Source organism: Echinops telfairi, unplaced genomic scaffold (assembly GCF_000313985.2).
Source record: "Echinops telfairi isolate 266 unplaced genomic scaffold, ASM31398v2 ScPeMD7_70;HRSCAF=299, whole genome shotgun sequence".
Lineage (NCBI taxonomy): Eukaryota > Metazoa > Chordata > Mammalia > Afrosoricida > Tenrecidae > Echinops > Echinops telfairi.
The window spans coordinates 36,665,482-36,672,328 of record NW_022103968.1 but is presented as its reverse complement, the minus strand read 5'-3'; the positions used below and the strand labels follow the sequence as shown (position 1 = coordinate 36,672,328).

The window sequence follows — 6,847 nt, the reverse complement described above, 5'->3', positions numbered from 1 at the left end:
TACCTAAGTGCCACCAAGAGCACCCAGTGCTTCACCATCCAGCTACATGGCTAAGTAGTGGGGAAAGATGGCAATCCCACAGACTACTTGGGATATAATGATGAGTGGCAATATTGTAACAGGAAAATTAAGTTGAACACGAAAGAAGGGTTGAATTTAAATAATCTACAGGTGGGAAATTTTCATAGCTATGAGAGTCTTAAGATGTCCTGCTAGTCTCTGCGATCATTAATTCCACCACAAAGCCTAAATCATGAACCAAGACTAGGTATGAACCCATTTTATAGATGACAACACTAAGACCACAAGCTGGAACAATCTAGTCTCTATCCCACTTTCATCCTGGTGAAATCATGAGAAGCCCAGAACCACAAGGTTATATAGATGAACTAACTGTAGGATAAAGAGCAGACTTTAAATCTGAGATTCTTCCTATCTGTTAAACCATGAATGTCATGCTAATTTCCTCAGTATTCCTTCCTAGGAAGTAAAATTCCAAAGAAATGTCAGAGAACTGGAAATGAATATGTAATTATATGTTATTAATACAATCGTATAGAATGATTCATACTTGTAGTTCAGTCCATTTTTTATATTTATAAGTGATCGATTATTGTTTCTGATATTTTCCAGAGTTTTATGTACAAAAATGATGAGGTTGACATTTTTTCTCTCTCTCTTTGCCTTTATTATTATTTTTTTACCATTTATTTCCTTTTTTGGTGGTGGTGGGGACTTATGTGAGTTTTATAATTAAGTTCCAGTTGCTAATTCTATAGAGGTATAGCAATTATTACAAAGCAAAAAACTCGGTCCCAAAGCAAACACGGTTTGCTATGCTCAGAGCTGTTTGTTCTTTTGGTATTATCTGAATATAGCTGAAGAGACATCATGTCTACCAGCGTCTGGCCTGCAGCTGACTGCCAGACTATAAAGTTGTCTGAGGGTCGGGAAATCAGAGTAAATGGAACGTTCTCACTTTTTACTTTTATTTATAAATGTAATACCTGAAAAGAAGTGAGTTGCTTAGGGGATGTGTTTTGTTAAGTGTATATATAGAATAAATCTGGAGAAACACTATGAGAAGGTTTGTTTGTCTATGTGTAAGGATATTATTGCTTTAATAAGCAAACATAACTTTAGAGACCTTCATGATAATAATGATATTTGCTTTTCATAAATCAAGTTCTTCTTACTCAAGAACAACAGCAATAACAAAAATAGCCAAGCAACAGAATGGTGAAGAAAATAATCTGATTGCCTGTGCACGTGACTAAACACAAGTACACACTCCCTACCTTTGTCCATCTTTTGTTCTTTTTTCTTCCGTCTGCTCTCAGCTTTTCTTCTTTTCAAGTATTACATTTACTAGGCAAGCCCCTCAGCATTAGTGGTCTGAGTCACATGTTGGGGCTTTTACTTCTAGAGTGTTTACGTCAATTCCTCCTGGTATTTCTTAACTTTGATTGTAAATTGTCACTGGATGCCATTTGGTTCATAAAAGCCCGTGACTATATCTTCGTAGAAGAAATTATAGTTTATGAAATAAAAGCTATTCATTTAAAGAACCATTTTTACATTTTGCCTTGAATTCTCCATTAAGGCTACATGAACTCTTTTCCTCTTTTCTTTATTTAACCATTGTGATTGAGGCATATTGACTCATTGGAAGTATAAACATGTAACCATTTTATTTTACAACAACTACGGTCAGCTGAGCTGAATAGATTCTCAACAATATTTCAGTCTAATCTTGTAACTTTCAGTTTCTATTAGGTTACTGAGGCTCTAAAATAAAAATATTAATCCCTCCTCACTTCTCCAAGCACTGGCTAGAGTTGTGGCTGCCATGATTTGAAAAAGTTCATGAAAGTGGGGAGATGGGGGTGAGTCACTGAAACACTTTTGTGTTTTCTTGTTCCTCCCCCTATGACTGTCCCACAGCTGTTAAAAGGGCTATTCTACCCTGATCAATATTCCTTTGCTACTTACTCCTCTTTAAACAAAGTTGGGACACCTGGAGGCATAGTGGTTATGCTAACCACCAGCTGGGCAGTTGAAACCTCCAGTCGCTCTGAGGGAGAAAGATGAGGCTTTCTACTCCCATAGTTGCAGTCTCAGAAACCCACAGGGGCAGTTCTACCCTGTCCTATATGGTCACTATGATTTGGCATCAACTCCATGGCAGTGAGCCTGGTTTGGGGTTTTAAACAAAGTCATCACAGTCTATAGCAATTGGAAGCTCCCAGTCTCCTCCATGATCACCAGTCCCAACTATGGGTGACTCTAAAGGGCCTAAAATAGATCAGATATCCTGAATTCTCAGGAACTCGAAGGGAAGGCCTCACAGGAGTTTCCTGTCCCCTCTCCATTTGGCTCTTTTTCCACTCTAGGATTGAAGTCTTTATGCCCACGGTTGCTGGGTCTTTTTACAATGTTTTTGTCCTTGTTTTTATGCATAGGGAAGTGGGGGGTGGGTAGAATTAGGAAGACAGTAGCTGGCTTAATGTTTGCCTGAGGGCATGGTAGGGGAGGGGATGGGAAATGGGGAATCAACACCAATGGGGACCAGAGGAAGAAAAGGTTCCAATGTTGAGTGTGGTGATGATTGCACTACTGCACGATTGAACTGTATGATGTGCTAATTACAGCTCAATAAAACTATTTCAATAAATAAAGGTAAGACATGCATACAAATGTCAATAAAGATCCCATGTAGAAAAAAAAAAATCAAGATTTCTGGAAGCTCAACTGGAGAACAAAATATGTCTCTCTTTCAGAAAAACAAACCACCAACCAAAAATCTCTCACACATGAACAATTATTTTGAGCTTCCTTCCTTTGCCTGTGAAAAAGAGGGGAACTGCTAATTATCTCCTGCCTTTACATACACTGGATTTTCTTAAAAGTAAACTTTGTATTTTTTTTCTTCTTGTTTTTTTTGTTGGGGGAAGGCTGGAGTATGAACTGTGTTGAAATGACATTTTTCAGTCTGTCTTGTGGGGAGATAGCTACCACACAGCTGATGGTCTCAATTAGAATAAGAGCTGTGGGCTCTAGACCTACCTCCAGGAAAATTTGAATTGCTATAAAACCTTCATGCTCATATTTATAGGTTTAGTGTTAAGGTAGTGTTGGGCCTCCACTCAAGTACTCTCTCAATGCGAGAATACTTTGTTCTATTAAACTGGCATTCCATGATGCTCCCCTTCCCTACATGATCACTGAAGACAAAGCGGGTGCATAAGCAAATGTGGTGAAGAAAGCTGATGGTGACTGGCTATCAAAAGATTTAGTGTCTGGGGTCTTAGAGGTTTGAAAGTAAACAAGTGGCTATCTAGCTTAGAAGCAACAAAGCCCACATGGAAGAAACACACCAGCCTGTGTGTTCATGAGGCGTCAAAGGGATCAGGTATCAGGCATCAAGGAACAAAAAATCATATCATTGTGTGTTCACCTTCCCGATAGGATCACTGAAGACAAATGGGTACATAAGCAAATGTGGTGAAGAAAGTTAATGGTGCCTGGCTATCGAAAGATACAGTGTCTGGGGTCTTAAAGCCTTGAAGGTAAACAAGCAGCCATCTAGCTGAGAAACAACAAAGCCACATGGAAGAAGCACACCAACCTGTATGATCACAAGGTGTCCAAGGAATCAGGTATCAGGCATCAAAGAACAAAAAAAATCAAATCATTGTGAATGAGGGGGAGTGCAAATTGGGGACCCAAGGCCCATCTGTAGGCAACTGGACATCCCCTTACAGAAGGGTTTCGGGGAGGAGATGAGCCAGTCAGGGAGCAGTGTAACAATGATGAAACACACAACTTGCCTCTAGTTCTTGAGACTTGTTTGGAGGGTCTAGCAGGGGAGCACAGCTATTCGTATACCCTTGACTGAAGGACAGTTCTCCTATTGGCGAAGGTTGTCATCTTCAACCGAGCATGAAACTGCGGGAGGGATGCACATGGAGTGGTGAGGGAGGAAGGGGACACCCACCTAGCCAGCCAGATTAGCTGAATCAACCCTGGCAATCAATGGGGTGACAGATGTCGCAACCAGATCACCCTTATATCCTTGCCTCTAGTTCTTAAATGTTTCCTCCCACCGCCACCCCACCCCCCACCTATCATGATCCCAATTCTACCTTATAAATCTGGCTAGACCAGAGGATGTACACTGGTACAGATAGGAACTGGAAACACAGGGAATCCAGGACAGATGATCCCTTCAGGACCAGTGGTGATACCGGGAGTGTGTGGGGAGGGTGGGGTAGAAAGGGGGAACCGATTACAAGGATTTACATATAACCTCCTCCCTGGGGGACGGACAACAGAAAAGTGAGTGAAGGGAGACATCGGACAGTGTAAGATATGAAAAAAATAGAAGGAAAAAACCTTCATACTCACTTTAATTTCTGCCTTATTTTGTGTTAGGTCTACTTTTAATAAATGTCCTCATGTAAACTCAAATGCATCTGAGAGCTGGGCACAATCTGGTTCCTTCACAGTACTTTATCACACCCATATCTTCAATGATCTCTTCATGAGGGTGGGCAACCAGCAGTGTCATGTCATAGGAACAAATTATTCTTAGACTGGGGCTAGAATTAGGTGAGAGCCCGAAATCCATTCATATATCTAAGTTTTATATATGTCTCTGGTTCACTTTAGAGATATCATTTTCATTTTCTACTAGAGAACATTATCCGTCACCCCCTTGGGTACAAGGTAAGTCTAGGGATTGTGTTATTCATTTAGCCAGTGGTATAGAATTTGAATCAACTTTGAGGAAAGGAGATTATAAAAGTAAAGGCTGGCTACAAACCACAGCATGTAAATTGTTGACTTGCACAAGTTAAACTCTTAAGTGACTAGACACTATTTACACATGAGGTTGTCAATGGATGGTTTTCAGAAGTAGAACACCAGATCTACTTGATACACTTTTTTTTCTTTTCAGTACTTTTAATTTTTTTTCTCATGTGAGTCATTTTTACTTTTCCTTTGCATGTTTGGAATTCTTTGATTGGTTTCCAGATATGGAGAATTTTATATTCTGATATGCTGGATGGTTTTGCATTCCTTTAAATATTCTCAAACTTTGTGCTGGGATATAGCAGAGTTCCTCAGAAACAATTTGATTATTTTGGAGCTTGTTTTCAGGCATCATTAGGCAGGACAGAGCAGCCTATAGTCTCAGTAGCTAATCACAATTAAGGCTGATTTTGCCCCATGGGAGAAACAGTCATTTGTTTCAGCTGAGGTGGGATGTTGGCACTACTGGCATCTAGCCAGAGGAAGCCAGAGATGCTTCTGAACACCTTATAAAGCCCAGGACAGCCCCCAATGACAAATACCTATGTGGCTCAAGATGTCAATAGTGCCAAGGTTGAGAAGCTCTGGTCTTGGGCTCCACGACTGAGATAACACCCTTTAAGTGCTCAGCCTCACTCCCCATCTATTAAAAGATTTTTTCACTTTGGCCCTTGAGAAGATGAGCGATTTATTCTAAGTCGTGTAATATGTCTAAGGAATGCCTCCCCTACCACTTTCTTGGGTAATTTCCTCAAAGAACTTACTGCCATCGAATCATAGCTGACTCACAGAAACCTTCAATAAATTTTTGGAGGCTGTAAATCTCTACGTGGAAAGATAGTCTCATCTTTCCCCCCAAGGAGCAGAAGAGCTGACCTTGCCAGCCAGCAGTTCAAGACTTACCCAACATCGCCACCAGTGCGGTTTCATTTCCTCACACGTAGGGGTTTATCGGTTCTCCGTGGAAGAGGGAGAGGTGTACACCTCTGCAGGTTCCCAGGCCTCTGTCTCCATGGAGAGGAGCCCTGGAAGTGAAGCACTGACAGCGTTGGGCTGAGAACCTCAAGGACAGGAGTTGGAAACTACCCATCAGTCTCTCAGAGGGAGAAAGAAGTGGTTTTCTACACCCATAACGAGTGACCGTCTCAGAAACTCTCAGGGGCAGTTCTAGCCTCTCATATACAGTCATTACGAGTTGGAATCAACTCAATGGCAATGAGCTTGTTTTTCTTTCTTCTGTTTTGTATTTTGGTCTCTGTGAAGTTCTCTCTTCTAATACTGTGACCTGTGAATTCTAGCCACCTGGGCTCTCTGAATTCTCAGCTGTGCCTACTGAGTTCAGGGTGACCACCAGGCTTTGTGTGTGATTTTCTCTTGTGGCTTGGAAACTCTCTCTGAACATTAAAAACAAAATCCCTCACTTGCCTTGGAGTCAGTTGCAATTCCTAGAATCCATGTAGGTCAGAATAGAACTGCCCCTGGAGGTTTCGTAGACTAAATTTTTATGGGAGTAGAAAATCTTGTCTTTGTACCACCTCTGAACATTGTTTGTTGTTGTTGTTGTTGTTAGATGCATTGGAGCCAATTCTGAGTCATAGAGACCCTTTGAACAACAGAATCCTCACAACCGCCGTCATAAGCCAACCATTGGTGCAGTTACCGTGTCAATCCATCTTGTCAAGATCCTTCCTCTTTTTGGCTGCCCCTTGACTTTACCAAGCATGTTGTCCTTTTCCAGAGACTGGTCTCTCCTACTCATATGTCCAAAGCATGTGCGAAGAAGTCTCACCATCAGAACTTAAGAATTCCATTAAAAGACAACAAACCAAACTCACTGACACGGAGTCGATGTCGATGCGTAGCGACCCTGTAGGACAGGGTGGAAGTGCCAGGCGAGTTTCCGAGACTGTCACTGTTTATAGGTATAGAAAGGCTCACCTTTCTCCCACAGAGCTGGCTGCTGGTTTTGAATGGCTGCCCTTGGAGATTGCAGCCCAATACATAACCATTATGCCACCAGGGATTATTTCCC

The 6,847-nt window shown here is 41.4% G+C and overlaps 1 long non-coding RNA gene across 1 annotated transcript in view; it reads right to left on the bottom strand.

The window, feature by feature from the left end:
- Positions 1–3,847: 3,847 nt before the first annotated feature.
- Positions 3,848–6,847, bottom strand: part of LOC123521840 — a 17,585-nt gene continuing 14,585 nt past the window's right edge. Inside the window, exons 3-4 of the long non-coding RNA XR_006680178.1 lie at positions 5,719–5,840; positions 3,848–3,948 (exon numbers count right to left, since the gene is read on the bottom strand). This is a non-coding gene — a long non-coding RNA (uncharacterized LOC123521840). The remainder of the gene's footprint in view (positions 3,949–5,718; positions 5,841–6,847) is intronic.